Here is a 25,278-nt window from a genome sequence, read left to right as displayed (position 1 = left end):
TTTCTTTCTCTTTAGCTTCCTCCTCCCCTCCTCCCAACCGGGTCACCCAAGTTAACAACCTGGTCTTAATCTCCCCACGACTGTCACACCTGTCCCCCCGCGCTCCCATCAGCGTCGTCGGCCACGTGCAAGGACGCACGTGAGACTCTGTGATTGATTTCCTTTCACAGCGATGGGATCGTGCTGCAAACACATCTCTCCACCTTGCTGTGCTCACTCATAAAGTCTCCTGGGCGTCTCCCGAGCTGGTTGGCACAGCTCTGCTCCCTCCCGTTGAGGGCTGGTACTTTTCGGTGCCACAGAGGCACCCTCAAGCACTCCCCATTCCCTGGCCAAAGGGCTCTGGTTTGGCCTTGCCTGTCTGGTTTTTGGCCGTGACAAAGAACGCTGCGGGCGACGCATATTGTTCAGCGCTGTGCATTTGTTTCTGTGAGACAGACTCCAGGACGGGTATTTGCTGGTCTCTAAGGTAGGTTTTAGATTTTCAGGGATGAAGCACGTGATTGCTTTTCTAAAATCCTCTAACCGTTTACATTTTGGGCAGTGATGATTGACAGGGTATTTTTATTTTTCCCTAGTCTACTGGGTGGGTGGTGGGGGAGGGCAAGGATCTGGTCTTCTCAGGCTCTTTCTGGATTCAGAGTGAGGAATGGGTTAGAGGCAAGAAGGCCTGATCCAGTTCATTATTTGATGAACTCCTGCCAGACTGTAGACCCGTTGAGGGTAGAACCTGCTCTATCTTGTTCAGTCATGGATCTTGTATGTCACCTCCAGTCATGGATCTTGTATGTCACCTCCTTTATGCCACCTCAGCTCCATTCAACATGGGACCTGAGCATTTTCCAGCCTTTGTTCAGTGTGGTCCAAGTGGTGGATGGATGAGTGGGAGCTGATGAAGCTCCATATGCCACAGGTTTGTCTGTACCTGAAATGGGGAGTGAGCTCCCTGTCACTGGAGGCATGCAACCAGATTCTAGACAAATCCATGACATGGCTCCTGGCACCAGTGAGAGCAATTGACTGAGGGACTTGTAACACCCCTCCCAACTCTGGGCGTCTGGCACTGCTGCCTGGACCCTGGCCAGGATCCTCTCCCACGGAACTGCCCTGAGCCTGATGGCTCTGGGCCCATTTGTGTGCAGGCTTCCTTGCTCCCAGCGTCACACTGGCTTCTGGCTCCTCAAACCTGTCAGGTTCTGCCAGGCGCCCCGCATCCTCGCCTCGGAAGGCCTCCCTCCCTCCCTAGCTCCTCCCGGGCCGTCCTGTTTGTGAGGCTGTTGTCTGGGGTTGCCGGGGCAACGCTGGATCTGGGCCCCACTCCGAGCCCACTGACTTTTGGCCCTTTCCACGCTCTTTGGACCCAGCAGCTGCTTCTGTCTCCTGTCTGGGCGGGTCCCTTGGGTGGAAACCCTGCGATGTGGTGTCTGCAAGAACCCTGGGTCCACCAGAGCTCTGGGGTTTTCCCTCTGGCTCTGGCCGGGGGACCTTCCTCCCTGCTGTGTTGTCGTTTAGCCGCTAAGTCCTGTCTGACTCTTTGCAGCCCCATGGACTGTAGCCTGCCGGGCTCCTCTGTGCCTGGGATGCTCCAAGCAAGAATACTGGAGTGGGTTGCCATTTCCTTCTCCAGGGGAGCTTCCCGACCCAGGGATAGAACCCACATCTCCTGCATTGCAGTGGTCTCCTGCTTTGCAGGTGCATTCTTTACCACTGAGCCGTCAGGGAAGTCCCCTGCCCCCTCCGGCTGGGGAAGGTGGAGTAAAAACCCAGACTCCGTGGCTGGCTGCCTGGGTTCGAATCCTGCCCCATCGGCCGTGCCTTAATCCTCTCCTAGCAGATGCTTCTCTGCACAGAGTCTGGACTCCCTCTGCGTCTACCTGAGTGTGATGAAGTTTTCCTCTCTGAGGGAACCTGGATGGGCCTGGGTGATGAGGATGTCCCTCTAATGAGGGAACAGAGCCCAACCCTGACACTTGCAATCTAGGGATTGTTTTTCTGATTCCTGACAGAAGGCTGGGTGTCTGTAGTGACCGACAGGCATGCTTCTTCCCTAAGATCCCCCCAGGTTCCTGGTAATTCCTCTCCTGCCCGTCACCTGGGCCTGTGTCTAAAGTGGGGCAGGCTTCCCTGAGGCCTTGTCCTTCCAAAGCCCCTCTTCCTCCTGCACCCTGCAGGAGCCTGCATCTCCTTCCCCACCTTCGGTGAGACAAATTTAAGACAGCTGAAAACCTCCTTCCTTCACTAAAAATTCACCGTTTTGCTTTAGATAGGTCACATCCCTTCTCTGGGCCCCGGTTTCCCATCAAATCAGTGACTTTATTATTTATTCTTGGCCACACCAGTCGGCAGGTGGGATCTTGGTTCCCAGAACTGGGCTCGAACCTGCGCCGCCTGCATTGGAAACACTGAGTCTTAACCACTGGGCCTCCAGGGAAGTCCCTGATCAGTGATCTCAGAGATGAAATCTTAGGTGGGACAGATGGGACATGGGTGGGGATCATGAAAACTCTCCCACAGAGGCGAAGGCAGGGGTCAGGGCTGGGAGGAGAGACTGGACAGGCAGGGCTTACCATCATCTCGCCAGGCTCCGGGGCCTGGTGTGGTATCCTAATCCCCATGCTGTGGGGCCCTGGGCTCACCGCTATAAGTTGAGGGTGCCTCATGGGACCCACCTCTGGGAGGGAGCGGGGAAGGTGAAAGGAATCTATGTGCCAGGATATTGGGGGCCCAGCAACGAGGGATGCCTTCCTCTCCTGCACCTGGGGGTTCTACACAGAGTGATGGAACCAGGAAGCCTGTGCAGGACAGGGGCTGGTTGGGGGGCTGGCAGGGAGGCCCCTCCCAGACTCCAGCCAGTGGATTTAGTTCTGGAGCATCTTCCCCTGATGCACACACTCACTGTCTCACACACGGGACCTGGAGACTAGACATGGACACCAGCAGGTGAGCAAACAGCCTGCCCTAGACACACATACACACTCAGTCGGTTTAGTCACGTCCAACTCTTTGCCACGCTATGGACTGTAGCCTGCCAGGCTCTTCTGTCCATGGAAATTTCCAGGCAAGAATACTGGAGCTGTCCCCTCCTCCACGGGACCTTCCCAACCCAGGGATCGAACCTAGGTCTCCTGCATTGCAGGCAGATTCTTTCCTGCTGAGCCACTGGGGAAACCCCCTGTCCCCCGACTCATGCATGGTACCCACCGCAGCATACAAGCATGTAAGCTGGTGAAAACATACCCAATACACACAGGGGCATGCCCACACCTGGAGCCTGCTGGGGCCCAACCTAGTGGGGCAGACTGAGGCTCAGAGACGTGGTGGCTGGCTCCTGATTTTGAAGCTGGGAAAGGAAAAAGCCAGGATTTGAACTGGACTCCTTTGCCTACTACGCGGGGAGTGTGTCCCCAAACCTCAAACCTTCCTGTACCACCCTGATATCTTGCTCTAGTATTTATCCAATGTCATGTTTCAAATAAACTTTACATTAAGTCACTTAAAAAAGATGTTAGCCTCAGCCTTAGCAACAAGATCCATCACTTTCCAGGACTTAAGGGGTGATATTTTTAAGATGTATTAAAACAGATATTTGAGAATTAAAAATAAAAGTTTTTTTTTGCCTGTTTGCCACCTAACACCATCTCTTGGCCACTTCGATGTTTAAAAATCATTTGGGGACTTGCTGATCCTGTTTAACCATCTTATTTCATGGAGGCACAGAGAAGGTCAGGAGTTTACCCAAAGCCACACAGCCAGCACAGCTGAGGCCTCCTGTCTCCCAGGTCTGAGGCCATCCCCTACCATGCATGCATCAGGGAAGGCAGAGCTCCTCCCAGGGTGGGTCCTGCCTGACTCTGAAATGAGAGCAGGCAGAGATTCACAGACACCATCTCTGTTCATCCTTGGAGGCATGCCTTCTTGGTCCCATTTAAAATTTATTTTTTATTTTCATGTTTTTTAATGATTTATTTTCATATTTTTTAATTTTTAAAACTTTTATTTTATATTAGAGTATAGTGAATTTACACTGTTGTTTCAGGTGTACAACAAAGGGATTCAGTGATACATATTCATGTATCTATTCTTTTTCAAAATCTTTTCCCATTTAGGTTATTACAGAACAGCAGATTTCCCTGTGCTGTACAGTAGGTCCTTGTTGGTTATCTGATGGTCCCATTTTAAAGTGAAGGGAGCTGGGGCTCAGAGAGGTAGAGCAACTCTCCAGAGGACACACAGCAAGCAAAGAGCGAAGCTGGGATTTGAACCCTGGAACTGGGTGTTGTGTGGCAGAGAGAGTGGCTGAGGATATGAAGACCCAGTAGAAAGGAGTGTTGATACCATGGTGGACACGGGCCAGCTGGGGGCCTGCAGTTTTGGGAGCCAGCCCTCCCTCCTTTGCTTCCCAGGCTAAAGTGTAGACGCTGCTGTACCTTGCTGCTTTCTGGAATGGATTTAGTTCAGAGGCTGTGCCGCAGCTGACAAGCTGCATGTTTTTAACTTGGGGAAGAATGTCCTGGCCTTTCAGAGCCTCCCGCCAGCCCGGCCGTACCTCCTCGGGACCAGGAATCCGGCTTGCTTCCTGCCTTCAGTAGCCTCGAGTTTTCTCTCTGGTCCCAGCAGCCCCGTCTTCTCAAGTCCAGACGGCAAAAGGTCTTGGGAATTTTCGTAAACTCTTAAACCTGGCTATAGGCCAAAGGAAAACAGCTCTGAAAAGGCTGACGCTGTCTGGGAGATGATAGAAATACGGCATTCCTGTAGCAGACGGTTCTTGAATTTACGGGGGAGCGGCGGACAGACCCACAAGCAAATGGGCCAGCCCTGCCATGGGGGACGTCGAAGCCCCCAGACACACAGCGGGCAGGAAAGAAAAAAGGGCTAATCATGGCCACTTGTACAGCTCTTGCAGCGGGCTGGTGTTAGTCAGTCTCTGTGCATTAACTCAGCAAACCTCACCAGCTGGAGGAGGTAACTGTTTAAGTCAGCCACCCATCATCTCGGATGTAGAGGCTCAGAGAGTTGAAGCGACTGGCCTGAAGTCGCACAGCCAGCAAGTGGTGGGGCTGGTTTCTGAGCTGTCTTACCACTGAGTCACCTGGACATGCATGCATCCACACACATGCAATCACAATACATGCACATAGGCAGACGTGCACACACACACACACACACGTGCGCACACATGTTCACACTTGCACTCACTCACACATACATTCCGAGACCCGAAACCGAAGTGCTCACCTGGCTCGCTGGAGCAGGGCCAGGACTCCATCCCTCAGACCCTGGGAGCATCAGCTTCCTTCCGCTTCTTCCTCCTTCTCTCCCCCAGATGTTTGCTGCAGCTCCCGCCAGCCGGCCAGATGTGCGTGACGCCCCAGGATGTCTCAGAGACCCAGAGGCCAAGGAGGCTGCCAGATGACCCCCAGATGTCCCTGTGACACTGCATATAGCCCTGGGTTAGGGGACCCAGACACCCACAAGGGACCCACTGCCCTGCAAGGTCACCGGGCTCTCACCGGGCAGGGACTGAAGACCAGGGGACTCAGCTTTGTTCCCCAGGTAGGAGCCCTAAGGCTGAATCCAGCTCAAAACCACTGTGGGGCTCGGGGCTGACCCTCTGCTGTCTCTGAGCCTCAGTTTCCCCATCTGTGCAATGGGCTCAGCATGGGCAGCTTGGCCACAGAAGGGTGTCCTGGGGACTGTTGACACTTAGAAATGGAAAGGATTCTTAAAGATCTCCTAGTTCCCAATTTGCAGATGGGGAAAGCAAAGCCCGTGATCATGCTGCCAGGCAAATGGCAAAATAGGGCTCAGAAACCAGGTCCTACGAATCTTGGCCAGATAACTTTTATATTTAATGTAACTAGCTCTTGCAGCGGCGACATGTAATAGAACACGGGAATGAAAAGATTGTTCTGTCTTCTCGCTAGCAGACTTGTTCTGACATTTCCTTTCTGCCCCAAGATATTTTTCTCAGGGATTACAGACCAGCAAGATGGAATTTTTCCAAGAAACGTTCAACTGGCCCCAGTACTAACACCCTAGATAGAGCATTTCACTTTCGGTTCTCCAGTCCAGTTTGGGGATTTCAGTGGCGAGGACGACAGGGCCAGTGAGCTGTGTACAGACAGGGTTGTGAGCTCTGCACATAGCTGGGCCTCTCCTCAGAAGGCACCTGGGAGGCAGAGCCTCACAGTCTCAGGACTGTGGGCTTCTGAGTGAGCCAGAGGTGAGCTCAAACTCCCGTCAAGCCTCTCACCGGCTGGGTGACCTTGGGCACATTGCTTGATCTCTCTGAGCCTCAGTTTTCTCATCTGTAAAATGGGTATGATCACATTTTGTGACACTTCATAGAAACAACAGATGTGCAGTGCTCAGGAAAGATGGCTCTGGAAGCTCTTGGCTCGTGGATGTTAAGCCCATTTCTCAGAGAGCCAAGGGACACACCAAAGTAGCCCAGCTTCTTTCAAAGGCAAGAGGCCAGGTCAGAGCTAGAGGCAGGCTGCCCCTTGCCTTGGCCCTGTCTGCAGGCCAGCCTGCTGGATCTGAGCGGTGCGGTCCTCCAGGCTGTCCCTCCAGAACTGACGCCGGGTCCTCTGCAGACACCTGCTGGCCTGTCCTAATATCTCTTCTCGACAGGGACCCCTGCGGTGGGCCTCTGTATCGCCCGCTCAGGCCCATATCTGTAAAAACCTGACCAGGCTGTTATTTTAAGGACAGTCGCTGTGTTTTCCACAAAGGGTCCCCTCTGGAATTGGCCTCTGGTTCCCATGGCTGGTGACAGAGCTCAGAGCTGGCTTTCAAGGGTGAGGAATAGACAGATGGTGGCAACTGTAGCCAGGGGTGGGGTGTGTGTATGTCTGTGTGTAGTTGCTCAGTCATGTCCGGCTCTTTTTGACCGCTGAAAAGAGTGCTATGGACTGTATCCCGCCAGGCTCCTCTCTCCGTGAGATTTCCCAGGCAGGAATACTGGAGTGAGTTGCCATTCCCTTCTCCAGGGGATCTTCCTGACCCAGGAACACAAACCCAGGGAGGTGGTGGTTGTTTTAAACGTATACTCTGAGGAAGGGTGCCCCCTACCCCGGCCCTTCTTCTCCTTCTCTCCTCCTTCAGCAGCCTGCACACCTACTATGTACACCCTGGGCCTCCTTGATAATCCTTTTACAGACGAAGAAGCCATAGCTCAAAGAGGGACAGTGGTTTTCCCAGGACCACACAGCACAAGAACGAATGGTTCTTCTGGACACCCAGTTTCACACCTTGGGCCCCACTGCCTCTTCTTTTACCTAATTTTCTCCTCTTCCCCTTGCTGCATTTCCCCCCTCCTCCTTCCTCCTCTTCCCTTTCTCTCCTCTCTTCCTGTTCTCTCTCTGGAAGTCTCCTGACCCCACCTGCTCTGCCTGTGATGGTCATCATAACACACAAAACAACAGCAGGAGAGAGTAAAGACTCTTAGCTGCACTTTGTAGCTTTTCCTGAATCCCAGGTTGTGAGTTAAGTCCATCCCGGGGTAACATCCTCTGACACCCTAGGATGTAGGCACGTTACTGGATCACTTTACAGGTAAGGACGGGGGACCCGGAGGAGGAAGCTGGGCAGGGAGGGGCTGGGGTCTGAGTTTTGGTCTAGCTGACAGCCGAGACCTCACACTTCATCTTCGCATGGCATTAGGCGTCCATCCACCACCCCACCCCCAACAAACATGTTTTAAAAATTAAGGTTTAATTTACAAACTACCAAATGCACAAAGTTTAAGCGAGAGCTCGATGCATTTTTCCACCAGACGTTGCCCATGACAACACCCTGGAAAGTTCCCTTGTGCCCCACTCAGAGTCCACGATCTTAACCCCAATCAGTGGCCCTGGTGGGAACTGAGCTGGAATCCCTACTGTGTCACTTTGAACAAGTTGCTTCACCTGGCCGAGCCTCAGTTTCCTGATCTGTACAATGGAGCCACTGTTCCTCTCTCCTAGGCAGGGACAGAGAAATCCTGTCCTAGAGAAATACACACAGGGAAATGGGGGCTTGTGTTAATATGATGAATATGCCAGAACCTTGGGTCCCCTGCCCCATCCCCACAGGCCATGAAGCTGATGTCACCCCCAGGCCCCCCAGCCCCTCTCTGCATCCCCAGACCCCAGCCTAAGAAGAAACCACCCCAACCCTGAGCCAGGCCTGCTTCTCTGGGGAAAGGAGGCACGGTGGCCCCTGGCCCTAGCCGTTGCCCGACCCCCAGACCACAGCCTGCAAGAGGCTAACCCCCTCCCTACCGCCCAGTGGCCCACGCCCCCACCCCTTGGTTGATGAGGCTGCCCCTGCGCGCACCCATTCATGTATTTTGTATTATAAAATGACTGCCGTCGCCATGGCAACATAAAAGGAGCCGATCTCATTACTGGGGCCCGGACACATTATTTTCTCCAAGGAATTTCTTCTTTTCATTATTTCCCTCCAAAGGTCAGTTATCCTCTCAGGCGGGGCGGGGGGCGGCGGGGGGAGTCCGCGAAAGGTGAGCCGGATTCATGGCAGAATTCCCCTGGCGGAATTTACAATCATTTTGCCTTTTTCCCCTGCTCTAACACCGTTGGAGAGATTTTCTTGCAGCCGAGCTGTTCTCTTTAACCCCTGCAGCCCTGGCAGGCAGGCTGTGCCGCCAGCAGACAGGGCCGCTCCTACTGGTAATCTGTGTCTCCTCCAAACTGTCACCTGTGGCCACCTGACTTTAAGCCCCTAGGACAGGGGAGTCTGGGGTGTGTCCCATTTGCCATGGAGGACTGGGGAAGCGGGGGAGGCTTGGAGATAATTTGGTTTTTCTACTAGTCCTCTCACTGGGGAAAACAAAAAACACCCCATTCAACAGTCAATAATAGTGATAATAACGACAATTCACATTGTGCTCTGGAATGTGATATGATGACCTAGAATTTGGCGAAGAATTTGGTTTCAGAGGCAGACAGGCCTGGGTTCAAATCCTGGCTCTGCCACTTCCAGGCTGTGTGATTGATCTCGGGCAAGCTGTTCCATGTCTCCGCATCTCATCTCTAAAACAAGCCTCGTGCTCAAGTCTACCTTACAGGCGTCGGGTGAGGATGGAGTGAGATATGTAAATGTATGCAAATGAGCAAGCGCTGTGTCTGCAGCACAGAAAGCAATAAGTATTGGCAACAAATATCTTGAGGTAGAGGTATACGCCAAATCTTGTATATGCAGTTACTCTGTGCATCAGTTACCTAGTGCTGTGTGATAAATCATCCTGAGATTTAGTAGCTTAGAACCGTGTGTGTGTGTGTGTGTGTGTGTGTGCACGCGCGCGTGTGTGAAAACCGTAGTAATTATTTATTATCTTTCATGGTTTCTGTGGATCAGGAATGTGGGAGCTGCTGGGTGAAGGCGGTTTTGGCTCAGGATTGCTCTTGCTGGTTGCAGTCAGATGTTTGGGGCTGTCATCTCTGAAGTATGCCTGGGACAGGGAAGTCTAATTCCAAGGTGGCTCATTCATGGTAGGCTGGTTCTCAGGGGTTTCAGTACCTCTGGTCTCCACGTGGATCTATCCTCAGGGACGCTCAAGCATCCTTACAACACGGTGGTTGGCTTCCCCCAGAAGGTCCAAAAGCTACGATGGCTTTCGTGACCTAGCCTCAGAAGTCCCACAGCGTTGTACCCACCGGATTGTCTTGATCATGTAGACTAGCTCTGATTCCTCGTGGGACGGTACTACACTGAGGCATGGCTAGCAGAAACCAAGGATTACAGGGCGCCTTATTGGAGGCTGGCTCCCACACACACTATGTCCTTTCCATAGATGATCTAGCTTAATCTTCACAATGAATATTGGAGGTTGATTTCCATTTTACAGAGGAGGGAATTGAGGCTTGAGAAGCAAAGTGATCTGTCTAAGTCTTGAAGATGTTACAGTATGATTTCAGGCCTGGTTTCCTGAATCCCACCCATTTCTCATGGACTGACTAGGTCTGTTGGTCAGATTCTGCTGGCCTGAAGGGGTGGAGATCTGTCGGGAAGAGAAAGCTTGAGGCAGCCTCAATCTCTCTTGCAGCTGGTCGGGGCAGAGCAGTGCATGCTCAACAAGTGAAGCCAGTCAAAACACTCCCTCCTGACGAAGCCAGTGGAATCAGGGTGTTTGTAAAACTGACGGCATTTTTGTTGACAGGCAAATGTCTATATCACATGGCAACAAATGGCTGGAAGATGCAAAAATGCAGTCAATCAGAGATTTTTTTTTACCCCTTCTTTAAAAAATAAAAGCTCTTCAACCACCAAACAGGATGAGTGATGTTTGCATCTTGTTTGCAGATCTTTCTCTCTGAGCTAGCAAGTTCCTGGGGCTCCACGTGGAGACCTGGGAGCAGACCAAGTCAGTTTGAACCAAACCGGGTGGGATTGTCAGGGTCTTCTTGGGAAGGGGTAAGTTATTGACCTGAGGGAGGAAGGGCTGACCTGAGATGCACTGATGCTCAAGAGTAGAGAGACCTGGGAGCAGGGATGACAGAACATCAAGCTGCTTGTAAGCAACTTGCTTCTTGGGTCAGTTTGGCTCTGAATGTCTGGCTGGCTTTGTGAAATATTGCTCAGCGGCTCCGTCGTGTCTGACTCTTTGTGACCCCAGGGACTGCAGCGTGCCAGGCTTCCCTGTCCATCACTATCTCCCAGAGTTTGTTCAAACTCATGTGCATTGAGTCAGTGATGCCATCCAACCATCTTATCCTCTGTCATCCCCTTCTCCTCCTGCCCTCAGTCTTTCCCAGCGTCAGGGTCTTTGGTGAGTCAGCTCTTTGCATCAGGTGGCCAGAGTATAGGCGTTTCAACTTCAGCATCAGCATCAGTCCTTCCAATGAATATTCAGGGTTGATTGCCTTTACGATTGACTGGTTTGATCTCCTTGCTGTCCAAGGGACTCCCAAGAGTCTTCTCCAGCACCACAGTTCAAAAACATCAATTCTTCGGCGCTCAGCCTTCTTTATGGTCCAATTCTCACATCCGTACGTGACTACTGGAAAAACCATAGCTTTGACTAGATGAATCTTTGTAGCATTTCCCAAACTCAGATGTACTTAGGATCTTTAGGATCTCCTACAACAGCTGGTAAGAATACTGGTGCCCAGGGGCCGGCCCTGGAGGCTCTGGTTCAGCAGGATGGGGAAGGTGGCCACGGTATTTGTATTTTTAATACATGATTTCACTTCCCAGAGATATTGATGTGGGTGTTTCTGGGGCCACTCTGAAAAACAGAGTGGTGTGGAAGAAAGGCTCTGTACCCACTACTGCCTTGACCCAGCACACTCCAGGTTGTACATCTGGGCCCAGCTGGGCAAGGTCTCCCAGGTGGCTCAGCAGTCAAGAATCTACCTGCCAATTCAGGAGATGCAAGAGATGCAGGTTTGATCGCTGAGTCGGGAAGATCTCCTGATGGAGGAAATGGCCACGAATCCCAGTATTCTTGCCTGGAGAATCCCGTGGACAGAGAACATGGAATCCCATGGACAGGGCTACGGTCCAAGGGGTCCCAAAGAGTTGGATGCGACTGAGCACACAGGCAAGGTTTTCAGGAACCATCTCTGATGCTCTCATAGGCTAGGTCACCATTGTAACCATCTGTGTCTACCCCCCTCATATTTTTGGGGGGGCTCAGTCTTTAAGAGCCACATAAGGGATGTCTGATGTTTGATTCCTCGACTTGACAAAAGTCTTTCAAATTTGGAAGCTGTTGGTTTCCTCATTCATTCATTCATCTGATGTCTTTTTTTTTTTTGCCATGCTCCACAGCATGTGAGATCTTAATCCCGGACCAGGGATCGAACCCACGCCCCGTACATTGGAAGGTGGAGTTTTAGCCACTGGACCACCAAGGAAGTCCCTCATTTGATGAGTCTTATTGAGTGCCTGCTATGTGATGGTTTCTGGGGGACACAGCAGTGACTGAGAGGTGTAATCCCTGCCCCCTTGGGCCCCATAGTCCAGTGGGGGAGATGGATCAAATGAATCAAGAGACAAGTGGGTAGAATATCTGGAAGTTAAAAGTGTCCTAAAGGGAAAAAAGATGGGGCTTAGATGGAACATGAGGGGACAGCAACTATACACTGGAGGGCTGGTCAGGGAAGACTTCTCCGAGGACAGGACTCTCAGTCTGAGATCCAAAGATGAGAGAAGGCTGGTTACATGAAAAGTGGAAGAAAGCTGCTTCTGGCATGGAGAACAGCATATGCAAAGGTCCTGGGGCCAGCAAGAACTCAGAGTAGTCAAGGCATGGGCAGAAGCCCAGTGTGGCTGGAATCGATTCAGTGAAGGGCCGAGAGCATGGGCTGGTCAGGGGCCTGACCACAAACGGGCTACAGCAGAGTTTGAATTGTATTCTGAGTCTGATGGGGAGTTTTTGGAAGGTGTTATGGTTAGAAGTTAAAGGGCTCAAAGGAGACCATTCTTTGGCTTAAATATCTTTTTAAAATTAATTAATTAAATTATTTAATTAAGGCCCTGGCTGCACGGGGTCTTTGTTGCAGCACATGGGCTCTTTAGTCTCAGCATGTGGGATCTAGTTCCCTGGCCAGGGATTGAACTGGGGTCCCCTGTACTGGGAACGTGGAGTCTTAGCCACTGGACCACTAGAGAAGTCTTTCAAATATCTTTTGGCAGGAAAAGTAATATCGTTTTGCCCATTTCCTGGGAAACTTCCAGTAAGTGTGTCTGTTACTATTGCATATCACTTAGACCTCAGATGCCACCTCCTCCAGGAAGCCTTCCTTGCTTTTGCTCGGACAACTTCACATGCATTTCCGCCAAAGCATCCATGATGGATATGCAAATATACCACAGTGCACCAACATTTGTGGAACTGTAGCCAATGCCCATGTTGCTGGATGGCACACTCCACGTGGGCTCAATCTCATCCTACATCTATGTCTCCTCAGAAGTCTCTTTAACCTCCTGTGCCTCAGTTTCCCTTAACGGGCTGTAAGGAAGAGCAGCCTTTGCCAAGCTGGGTTGCTGTGGTACCTGGGTAAGTGGATGCACCAAACTACTCACCAAATGCTTGGTACCCAGTGATGCTCTCAGGCTGGCTGCACTTCTTACATACGTACTCAGAGGATATCTACTGAATGAAGGTTTAGAGGGATGCCCCCACTGCACCTGCCAGCCCACCCTTGACAGGAGTTTGGCTCATCAAACACTCCAGCATTGGCTGGGGATGTGCTTAGATCTGCTATCTGGCTGTTCTTTTCATTTCTCAGATTCAGTGTTGGCAGGATACACCCATACACACACTCATACACTTTGGGGGTCCAGGTGGGAATTTATGGTGTCCTGGCCCCATAGTGGAAGAGCCAGAAGGATCCGGGAGAGGGTCTGGGTCAGGGAAGCAGTGACTCCTGGCTTTTTTTTTTAGATTCTTTTTTGAGGTGGATCGTTTTTAGTCTTTATTGAATTTGTTATAATATTGTTTCTGTTTTATGTTTTGGTTATTTTGGCCATGAGTCAAGTGGGATCTCAGCTCCCTGACCAGGGATCAAACCCACATCCCTGGAAGGTGAGATTTTAACCACTGGACCGCCGGGGAAGTCCCATTCCTGGCTCTTGATTTGAAGGAGCAGAATGTTTTCCTTGGGAGGGGATAGGGCTGCAGAAACACTTAGTTTTCACAGAGCTTGGTACTCTCTATATCCACCTGTCTGTCCACCTATTAGACAAATATTCACTGAGCCCTGATTGCCTCGGCACTGAGGACCCAGTGGCGAACAATGCAGAAGCCACGTCTGACCTCACAGAGCTGACTTTCCACCCAGGATGGAAAAAGAACCAATGCTTTGTGAGCATCTATAACATACTGGGAACTCTTGACATGGTTTTTCTGCTTGTAACCTCCCAGGGCTGGTTTGATCGTCTCACTTTCTAATACCAACATGAGAGCGTCAGAGAGGTGAGTGCTGTTGCCCAAGGTCACCGCTTGATCACACCGGAACTTGGACCAGGCTTGTTGGATTTTCCTGCTCATTCCTTCTACAGAGAAAATTATCTTCCTTACCGCCACCTTACCGCCACCCTCTCTTTGGGGAGGAACCCCCCCACACACTGATCCAGCCCACACAAGAGTATCAGCTTGTCAGGAGAAACCCCAGGTCTGCCTCTTCTTGGAGGAGATCTGTCCTTGCTGAAGGGTGAGGTTTCCACCTGGCAGTCCCAGCTCCGCATACCAGGAGCCCCGAGCTAGTCAGCGAGGGAAGTAGAGAGTCTTCTGTGGGACTACAGACGGGGTTCTGGGTGACATCCCCGTGGTCCAGTGATTAAGACTTCACCTTCCAGAGCAGAGGGTGTGGGTTCAATCCCTGATTTGGGGAGTCAAGATCCCACGTGGCTTGTGGCCAAAAACCAGAACATAAAGCAGAAGCAATGTTGTAACAAATTCAATGAAGACTTTAAAAATGGTTCACATAAAAAAAAACAGTACCTTTAAAACAAAAAGCAAGTTGGAGATTGCCATTCTCCCCCTCCCTGTGGTAACCTTAGTCCTGACCTGGAAGGCAGGACCTATGTCTCCTCCATCCGGGTTCCCTACAGATCCCACGTGCTGCCTAATTAGTAGCAAGGGCATCGCATAAGGCCATCAGGCAGAATCCATTGCACCATCTTCCCCTTTCCACACACTGGTTAATCCCCGTCTCCCAGGAAGCCTGCACTGAATGCCCCAAGCCCAGGGACCTCACCTTCCTCTCTTTGACTCCAAGGAGCCCAGACCCTTTGTAGCACCATCTGTATCACCACCCTTCTCCTTTCCTTTTCCCTCCCCCACCTTTCACTGGCAAATGTGATTTAAATATCTACTGGGATGAAGTGCACACTGGTTAAGGGTAGAGCCTCTGAGTTAGGAGCGCCTGGACTTGGACCTCAGCTCTGCCACTAGGTCTGTGGCCCTGAACGAGCCCCCTTCCTGCCCTGAGCCTCACTTTTCCCATCTCTAACATCAGAGGGTTATTCTGAGCACTCCATTTGTTGTTCACTTGCTCAGTCATGTCTGCCTCTTTGCATCCCCACAAAAGGCAGCACGTCAGGCTTCCCTGTCCTTCACCATCTCCCAGAGTTTGCTCAAACTCACGTGCATTGAGTCGGTGATACCATCCAACCATCTCATCCTCTGTCGCCCTCTTCGCCTCCTGTCTTCAATCTTCCCCAGCATCAGGGTCTTTCCCAATGAGTCAGCTTTTCGCATCAGGTGGCCAAAGTATTGGAGTACTCCATAAGATAGAATTTAGAAATTTCTCCCATTTCATCTACTAATGGGGAGAAGCCGGGGGACTTTAGAAGCCAGGAAGAAACTTGCTTTCCCAAGTAGAGCTCCTGATGAGCGCTAAGAGCAGGTGAAGAGCTGCGAACCATGACTCTTATTTTGGCATCAGGGGAAAATTTGCAAGAATGCCTATTGCATATTTACTGCCAAAGAAGGGATCAAGGCACATGAAAGACAGTCTCATGAGGTGTGTGTCTGGGCCTTCTCTCCTGAGCCCAAGCATCTTCCCTGTGCAGTCCTAGACATTCTTGGGGCACAAGCCTCAGGCTCCTAAGAACTTTTGTTGGATAGATCTTGTTAACCGCCCTCAGTTTCTTAGTATTCCTGCCAGGGCCCATCTGTCTGAGAAGGCCCATCCATCAGGAAGTTGTATCAATAATCCAGATACTTCTTTGGAGTAGTTCTTTTTTTTTTTTTTTGGTTTTTAATGGATGTTGAGAGTTTGTTCTCATTAAAGTTCCAAAGTCCGTGTTGGAGCAGTCAGCTTACAAAAAACACCGTGAGCGCTAAAATTTGCTTCTTTCTGATGTAGTCTCTTGCTAGCTTGAAGGACTGGATTTTATAACAGGTCAATTTCAGACCGTTTGATATTGATATATGAAGATCCTTAGGGGTTTCTGAATGCATTTTTCATCCAGCCGAGATAGCATCATATAAGGAAAATGGGATTGACTGTTAAGTACAAATTGAAAAAGACATGGTCATTTAAGATAGCTCCTTATCTGTATACAAGGAAATAGTATCAGGGAAATAGACCACCAGTTGACAGAAATAAATTTCACCTTGGACTCCCCCTCCACATGCCTCCTTCACTGCTGTTCACACTTGTCGGGATTATTCAATTATTCTGAGAGCCCTTTCCCGGGGGCCCCTTTTAGAGGATGTGTCTGTGAGGAGGATTCCCTGCTGCTTTATTCTAGAAGGAAGTGTTAGATAGGAGGAGCGGGGACCATTCACAGAGCAAGCTTTGGAGAGTTTGGAGTGGGGTAGCTTCAGTCTGGAATGTGGCAGGTCTCCCCAGCAGAGCCCCTGACGGTGAGCTAAGAGCAGGTGAAGAGCTGAGAACAATGATCATGCACTTTTCTTCTCATCCACCAAGTTCACTCACAGGACCCTTGGAGGGGTCTTTAGCCAAGCAGGGCCCCTCGCCAGGTGACATATCCAGCACTGGGAAACTTCCTGAATTTAACCCAAGCAGAGTGGGTTTGAAGGTCACTTGGAAAATTCCCCAGATTTCCAAATATCCCCTTTGCCGTGGAAGGGGCAACTGGGAGCTTGTGTCTGATCTAGACACCAGCGTGTGGACCTGTTTCTTCTCCGGCTTGTCCCCTCTCTCCAATTCCTGAGCTGGAGGCTGGAGAAATGGGGCTGATGCTTCTCTTTCTTCCTTGGATCTCCCCTGTGAGGCTGGGCTGGGACCTTCCAAGTTGGTGGGTTCCTGAGAAGGACAAGCTTGGGGCAGGGGTCTACCTTGCCCACAAGTGAGCAGAGGCTGTGTCCCAGCCCTGCTCGCCTCACTCAGTGGGAGTCAACATCAGAAATTCCTCCTGATTCCACTGAGGAAAGGGTTTTCAGAGCCCCAAAGAAAGCCAGGTGACCTTAGGCCTAAAAGTGAGCCCCAACCTCAAGGCTTCCTGAGGACCTACTATGTGTCAGATGAGCCACTGCCAGGAAACTCTGAGAAGGATGTGATGAAAATCAGACCAGTCCCTTCATATGTACGATTTTTGTTAGAACTTACAGCAAGCTGAACATCACCACCCCGTTTACAGTTGAGGAATGTGAGCCTCAAAGACAAAAGGCAACTTGAACAAATCACACAGATAAGTTGTGGAGGAATAAGAATTTAAATCTGAGTTTGTTCAACTCTGAAAAAATCCATCCATTCATCCCCCTATCTACTCATTCATTTATCCATTCTCCTATCCTCCCTTCCTTCCTCCCATCCTCCATTCCTGCCTCTCTTCTTCCCATCCACCAATCCATCCATCCATCCTTCCATCCATCCACCCACCCATCCATCCATCCATCTATTCATCTATCCATCCATCTGCCCATCTGTCATCCATCCATCCATCCATCCATCTATCCATCCACCTATCCATCCATGCATCTATCTGCCCATCCATCCATCCATCCTTCCATCCATCCACCCACCCATCCATCCATCCATCTATTCATCTATCCATCCATCTGCCCATCTGTCATCCATCCAGCCACCCACCCATCCATCCATCCATTCATCCATCTATCTATCCATCCATCCATCCATTCATCCATCTATATCCATCCATCCATTCATCCATCTATCTATCCATCCATCCATCCATCCATCCATCTACCCATCCACCCATCCATCCATCCTTCCATCCATCCCTTCTATCCATCTATTCATCTATCCATCCACCTGCCCATCTGCCATCCATCCTTCTGTCTGCCCATCCATTCATCCATTCTTCCATTCATCCATCCCTCTATCCATCCTTTAATTCATCCATCCCTCCATCCATCCATTCATCCATCCATCCATCCCCACGTCTCTCCCTCCCTCCATGCATCCATCTATCTGCCCATCCATCCATCCTTCTATTTATCTATCCCTTCATCCATCCATCCCTCCCTCTCTCCCTCCATCCATCCATGCATCTATCTGCCCATCCATCCTTCCATTCCTCCATCCCTCTGTCCATCCATTCATCCATCCATCCTTCCATCTATCCATCCATCCACCCACCCACCCACCCACCCATCCATTCATCCATTCATCCTTCCATCCATCTATTCCTCCAGTTTCTCTCAAGTACCTGCCAGGCAATAATCATCCTTAATCGTTAAAGAAGGGACCCTAGGGATGTTCCCAGGCCCAGGTCTGACCATCAGTCACCACAAGTGGACCATGCTGGGGGCCCTAGTCTAAACTTGCCAACAGGAAGCTGTGGGAAGGAGGCAAGGGAGTGTCTCCCACCCAGCATGGGGACTAGGGCTGGGCAGCAGAGCTTCCACCTGGAAGACGGGGTATGTGGGAAGTGGGGTGGGGAGAGCCTGGTAGAAGGAGTTCATTTCCCCCTCCCAAGAAACTTACATGCAAACTCTTCACCAGGCTGTAATTCCTGTCTACCTGTCAATATGCCTGGGGCATGGAGCCAGTTCTTCCCGAGGCCATGAATCACAGCACTTGACTTTCTGATACTAATAAAATGCAGCCTGTCTCAGAGATGGCCTGGGACCATCTCCTTAGGGCCAGTCTGTACGGTGTGGAGCATGGATGGAGCAGGTGGCCCTTCTGGGAGCCGGCAGCATCTCAAGAGGCTCTGAGGGAACTTCCCTGGTGGTCCAGTGGTTAAGAATTCGCCTTGCAATGCAGGGGACATGGGTTCAATCCCTAGTTGGGGAACTAAGATCTCATATACTGGGGGAGCAGCTAAGCCCAGGTACCACAATTAGAGAGTCCCTGCGCCACAAGGAAAGATTTGGCATGATGTGATGAAGATCTGATGTGCTGCAACTAAGGCCTGATGCAGCCAAAAAAATAAATAAATATTAAGGAAAAAGAGGCTCTGGGCCCTCAATGAGGGGGGGATCCCAGATCCATCAAAGATGAGTCCTGAATCTACTCAGAGGCTGGATGAGGACCATGGGGGAATACCCTGGGGGGCGGCTTTCATGGCTGTCCTCAGGACCCCTGACGGTCCAGGCTACTGGCTGCAGCAGGGCTGGACAAATGGGCTAGTGAGTCTGAGCTGGTCAGAGTCTGGCCAGAGGTTGGGTGTGTTACTAGCACCTCGCACACCCATGGGATCTGCTCAACGTCACCGGGGAGGTCCCATCCGGTCTATGCCCTCTTAGAACCTTTCCACTGTAGATAGCGATGCTTTCAAAGCATTCATGAGCTCAGCCCCTCCTACCCCAGCATCTCTCCTGCAATGCTGCCCTGGCTCTGTTCACCCCAGGGACACCGCCTTGTCCATTCTGATAGGGGAGTGATGACATCTCATCGTGGTTTGAATTTGCATTTTCCTAACTGCTCATGATCTCTTGCTCTGGGCTTTTAAAAAATGTTTGGAGCCACTATTGGGTTCCACTGGCCCATTTCACAGATGAGAAAAAAGAGGCCCAGGAATTGAAACAGACTTGCCCAGCTGCAGCTGGACCCCCTCAGGCTTCATCCTGATTCCTGGTCATACCCTCTTAAAAGAACTCTTTAAAAGTATTCTGGGACTTCCCTGGTGGTCCAATGGTTAAGACTCTGCCTTCCAAAGCGGGCGGGGGCGAAGGTGGGGGATTTGATTCTATCCCTGGTCAGGAAACTAAGCCCTCATAGGCCAAAAATAAAAAAAATAGAAATAAAAAGATAAAATGATGCTTACTTTTGCTTGGAGGTGCAGGAGGTGCTCTTTTGATATTCTAACTGACTGTGTGTGCTGTGTCCTGTCCCTCTGTCTTCTTGCCTATCTGGAGAGCTGACGATGGGGTAGCCACATCAGAACTTTTTGCTGGATGTCCGTGGGACCGCAGCCTGTGCCACACCATCGTTACAGACCTGGGGCCCTCCTAAAGCCATCCAGATTACAATGGTGAGGTCTGGACAGCGAAGGCGCTGCTGGACACTAATTCCCAGAGGACGACAGGACAAGGATGGGTCACCAATCTCCACCCTGAGAAAAACAGGCGGCCGCCAGTGAGGTCTGAGGCCAGCGCTGGCAGGGCTGAGCCCCAGGTCAGTCTTAACGCCCCCAGAGCTCCCCTCCTGCCTCTACTCAGACCCCCGCCCTCTGTTCCCCACCTCCAAACTCTCCACTCTCCACACAACGTCTCCTTCCCCCCTTGGCCTCCCAGATCTGTTGTGTGTCTTATTTAATCTTATTTTATTGGGGGAGAAGGTCGCATCCAGAAGACCCGGGAAGGGTGGAAACACAGCATCTGTGAAGGAAGGACGGCTGCAAAGAGAACACACAAAAAAATTTTTTTTTAAAGCATGGTAATAAATGCTATTCAAAAAGAAAAGAGAAAAGAAAAACTCACCCCACAATCTCTGAAAAACACAGCCCATTGAAATGACAAGCCGAAAATCATTTGCTAAGCGCCGAAACTGGTCCCTTTGTCACCCAAATCCCTCTGTTGACAGTTACCTTTCAATCCTGCAATTGTGGGGAAAGGCTGATTTTTATTCAATGTTCTATTCACCCTGCGTATTAATGAAAAGGGGGAAGGAAAAAAAAAACTTGTAAGAATGGTGTTTAATAGGCTGATGGACAAGCCGTCTGGATTCACCGGCCGAGTGCCTCTTATCAGAGGCTCGCAGTGGGGCTGACGCGGGCGCCCTGTCCCAGCGCGACTTGGCACACTCACCCAGACTCTCGGCCCCTGCCGCTGAAACCCCGGGATGGATGGACTGGCTTTTATCTTTAATATTTTTAAAAAGTGGGGAGCTTGATGATCTTTTCTCCTTACCAGGGAGGAGGGGACAGGACATGACCTGACCCTGTGGTTCAGACATGCATTAATTGAGCACCTTCTATGTGCTGAGGGCTGTGCTGGGTGCTGGATGTGGTACGGGCGAGGCAGTGCCCCCAGACTGGGGCAGAGACTGGCAAACTAGGCATTTTGCCTGAGCTGGGCCAGGTGTCAGAAAAGGTCAGGGTGGCCCCCACTAACTCTGGGGCAACCATGTACCCCAAATTGTTTTCTCACGTGCCCTCAAGGTGGAGGCCCCAGGCTCACACCAGCAGGCGGGGGTTTGGGGCATCACCGTGCCTGGTGGGTTGCAGGAGGTGGGGACAGAGGAACTTCCCTGATCAGTTCTGTTCTGAAGCCATGGGGGATGCTAAGACTGAACTATACAGGTAGGATCCCGACCCTGGTTTGAATCTTGACTCTTCCACGCACTTCCTGCAGGCTTTGGGCGAGTCCGTCCTCTTTGCTGAGCCGCTGTCTCCTAGCCTGTCACTTGGGGGTAGTGACATCGCTGAAGTCAAGTTGTTGGGAGGATGTTACCGATTCAAGGTTTACATCTCCGCTCCCAGGTTCACATGCTGAAGCCCCGAACTCCAGGGTTCAGAAAACTTTACCCTCTCCCATTCCTGGCCGCCCTTTCTCCCTTCCTGTTTTCATTTCTTGGTTTTCTGGCCTGGATTAAACTGGCAGAGTTTAAGAAGGAGAACGTTTGCGACAAGGAAACCGGCTCCCTGGCTGGGCGGTGAGCTCCCCGTCACTGCAGGGCTGTAAGTGGAAGCTGGAGGGCAACTTGACGAGGATGTTCTGGTGACATGAGGGTGGGCCACAAGGATTCGAGGGGCCTGGACCTGCTGCCAGCCTGCTTGCCCAGACTGCAAACTGGGTGTGGCCTGTTTTGTCCCCGGCGTGCCATGCCCAGCTCTCAGGCCCCATACCCCAGGTCACCCTGGAGTCCTCTCCGCTCACACTCGGCCCTTCGGCGAGTCCTGACAACTCTGCCTTTAAAGCGCTCCAAGCCCACCAGCTCCCCTCCATCGCCCCTTCATCTGCAGCGGCCCGCTCACGCAGCTCTCTGCCTCTCCCTGGGGCCCCTTCAGCCTTTCGTCCCACAGAGCAGAGCGCAGCCTGGAATCTGTTTATCGGATCCCCTGGGTCTGCTTAGTCCTCTGCAATGTCTTCCACCGTGGAACACTTCTCAAAACCCCACCCCTCTCATAGCATCTCGTACCTGGCCCCACGCTAGTCCCTCCATGCCACTACCCTGGAACTCTTGCTGTTTCTCGAATATGCCAGCTCTGTTCCCTTTGGCCGGGCTAGTCCCTCTGCCTGGGACACAGTTCTCTCTGGTCCCCACAGGGCTGCTCTCTCTCCATCTGGGCTTCCGCCAAAAGCATTTTCTTCTTCCCTGACACTGCCCGTGTCCCCAGCGCTATCTAACCCCTCCTCCAGCTCAACTTCCCTGCTCAGCAGGTGTCACCACTTCACACCACGTATTCATCTGATCCATCGTCGTCTGCCTCCTTTGCTGGCCATGAGAGCAGGGACTGTGTCCACCTGGCTGCCATGGTGTCTCCAGGTGGACTGGAGATGGACGGGTGGCCTCCCCCACTGTAGTGGGGATCATCTCTGAACCTCACGCCAGGACTTGTATCCTCCCACCTCCTGATTCAGAACACAGGGCTACTGCATCCTTTCCCCGTGTCTTCTGAAAACCAGCATGTCCTAGGCAGCGACAAGTATCAGCCACTGCTCCTCTTGATTGCTCACTCACTCACTCAACAAACACCTACTGTCAGGTATCAGGCAGGCCATGAACGAGCGTATGGAGCTCAGCTATGAAAATGGCAGACACAGAGCTGACATTTTTAATGGGGGGAGAGAGATAAGAAAAAGTAAATTAATTTAAATGATGATATCAGGAACTATGAAGAAATACAGATGCTGTGGTCAAGGGAACAGTCAGGGAGGACTTCTTGGAGGTGGCATCAGAAGTGGAGAAGGCCTGTATGAAGTGCTGTGCTGGCAGGGGACAGGAGGGGGTGCTGCCGAGGCAAGGGAAGCAGGAGCCAGACGGTAAAGAAGCTTCACCCATGTGAGGCACTGCAGGGGACCTCGGATACTTTTAAGAAGGACTTAACGCCACAATAAATTTGAGTGGGTGCCCAGGGAATGCCGAACGTATGAAAGAATGAATGAGCTATTTGAGTTGGTGAACAAGCACCACCTCAACTTCGTGGTCCCCTGGGGTTCAGGGTCCTGCCCTCTTTTATCCACCTCCCAAAAATCAACCATACCTGGCAGGTGACCCCCTTTGAAAGATACCGCCTGCATCATTTTGGAGGTAGGTGTTGTCTTCTGCTAGTGCCTCAACTCCACCGCCAGGATGAGCTAGGCCCCAGTGGTGAGTCTCTTCAGGGAGCTAAGCAGGAAACCCTCCTGGGACACAAGGAGGTACCCGCTCCCAGCCTTCCTGGAATGGAGCGATCATCCAGACAGTCATTTGTGTTTTGGGTCCCCTTCCGCCTCCTTCCCTCCCCTCCACTCCACTGTGATCGCTGACAACGCGGATTTTAATATATTCACATTGGCAGAGCTATTTGCATTCAGATGCAATTATGAGGCAAGACCCAGACTCCTCAGGGGGGTTGTGGAGTGGGGGGAGGATATGCCAATACTCTTGGGGGGTGGGGGGCTCTGGGAAATGTGGTCCAGCCTGGGCTGAGCTCTGTACCCCTGCTTTCCAGGCATCAATGTCTGGGCTGGTACAGCACCCTCTCCCCAACTCTGAGCTGGAGTTGAACTGGATTATTTTGTTCATCTCAGGATGGGGAGCGGTGTGGGTGTTGGTTGAAATGGGATCAGGACAGTGTTTTTCCAGCTCCCACTATGTGCCAGGCCCTGTGCTGGGCCCTCGGGAGTTTACATCTTTGTGGAAGACTTAGACAAGAACAAATTAACAACTAAATAAATAAGAGCACACTGGAAAAAGTGTGGCATGAGAAACCATATAGGTGAAGTGACAATCTTTGGGGATGTTTCCCTAGATACAGTACAGAATGGGGACGGGGAAAGTTGATTGCAAAAATGTGCCCAGTCTTTCAATGTTCCCTGTAGCCATTTCCCCTCTCAATGCACCTTTGCATCTCAACCCATCAAAAGAGGCATTTATTTCCTACCCCTGCAATCTGGACTTGGTCATGGGACTTGCTTTGGTCAGCAGGATGTGGTATCAGCAATATAGGACCATCTCCAACCAGAGGCCTCCAGGAACTTTGTACATTTCTGCTTCTTCTCTTGGAACCCTGCCACCACCTTGATTATGAGCCTAGACCCTCTGCTGGAGGTTGGAAGTCTGATGGAGCAGAGAAAAGCCATCCCAGTAAAGGTCAGCCTAGACAAGACAGAACACGGCTGATCTGCTGACTGACTTCAAATGCAGTGATCATTTTATCAGTCCAGATCAGTAGGACTACCTACATAACCTGTTGACGTGTGAGTTAAACAAATGCCTGCTGTTTGAAGCCATGACATTTGAGATGTTTTGTTATGCAGCAGTAGCTAACTGATGCAAAAGGTCCCTGTGAATAGCATTTCATCTGAGATCCAAAAGATGAGAGATTCAGTGAGATAGCTAACCCCCAATGAAGGAAAAACTTAAACCAATTCTAGAAAGAAGTATTCCCAGTGTGGAAAGGCAGTGAACTAACCCCTAAGCTAACAAAGAGCTTAAAGTCTCCCCCACAACGTGTTAGCCCACCCTAGGGGCTGGTGGTGAAAGGCCAGAGCCCATCCTGATTAACCCATCCCAACTGCCACCCCTATTGTTGAGGAGGGTTAGCCTTTTAGTTCATTCTCTCCAGAGAATGAATACAGTCTTTGCACTTGCAAACCTTTCTGCCTGGGACTCTTATTGTCTAACAGTCTGGCTAGCCTCCTCTTGTTTAAAAATTCCATTTTGAATCACTATCACGTTCAGGATCAAGACCACCAAGGTACAGAACATGCTGAAAAGCTCCCTCCCGGGGCTGTCCTCCAGCCTCCAAGACCCCTCCTCCCAAGCAAACCCTGTGTTCAATTGGCATGAGTCCTTTCAGAGACATTTTTTGCAAATGTAATCTAATGCTACAAAAGATTACACTTGATGCTTTTCCCACAGAATCTGCTATGCTCACTGTGTCTCTCCTCACTCTCCATGACTTGGAAATCTTCCACGTCAGTAAATAAAGGGCCTCTGCGTTCATTTTACACAGCCGTATAGTACTCCACGGTGTCATTGTATCATCATCTATGCGTCTAGTCCCCTACTGATGGACATCTAGGTTATCTCCATTACTATTTTGCCATTACTTAAAAGGTTCATTGAGTAACCTTATACATCTATGTGTGCATATGGGAGAATCTCTCTAGCATAAGTGCCAATTTATCATATCGATAGATTTTATCTAATTATTCCCCATAGAGGATGCCAAGGGACACTCTTCCATCAGAATATGAGAAAGGCCTGGCTGACCCCTCGTCATATTTAAGATTATGAA

The 25,278-nt window shown here is 50.9% G+C and overlaps 1 long non-coding RNA gene across 3 annotated transcripts in view; it reads left to right on the top strand.

Annotated features, from left to right (window-relative positions):
• The first annotated feature begins 236 nt into the window (after positions 1 to 236).
• LOC139037821 (uncharacterized) overlaps positions 237 to 25,278 on the top strand; it is a 41,828-nt gene continuing 16,786 nt past the window's right edge. For 2 of the 3 annotated variants that reach the window (XR_011490740.1, XR_011490741.1), the window contains exon 1: positions 8,367 to 8,451. This is a non-coding gene — a long non-coding RNA (uncharacterized lncRNA). Of the gene's footprint in view, positions 470 to 8,366; positions 8,452 to 25,278 lie in introns of those variants that run through there. The other variant, XR_011490742.1, reaches the window with a different exon arrangement.

The sequence above is a fragment of the Odocoileus virginianus genome, chromosome 12, assembly GCF_023699985.2.
Source record: "Odocoileus virginianus isolate 20LAN1187 ecotype Illinois chromosome 12, Ovbor_1.2, whole genome shotgun sequence".
Taxonomy (NCBI): domain Eukaryota; kingdom Metazoa; phylum Chordata; class Mammalia; order Artiodactyla; family Cervidae; genus Odocoileus; species Odocoileus virginianus.
This window is presented reverse-complemented; position numbering and strand designations above follow the sequence as displayed.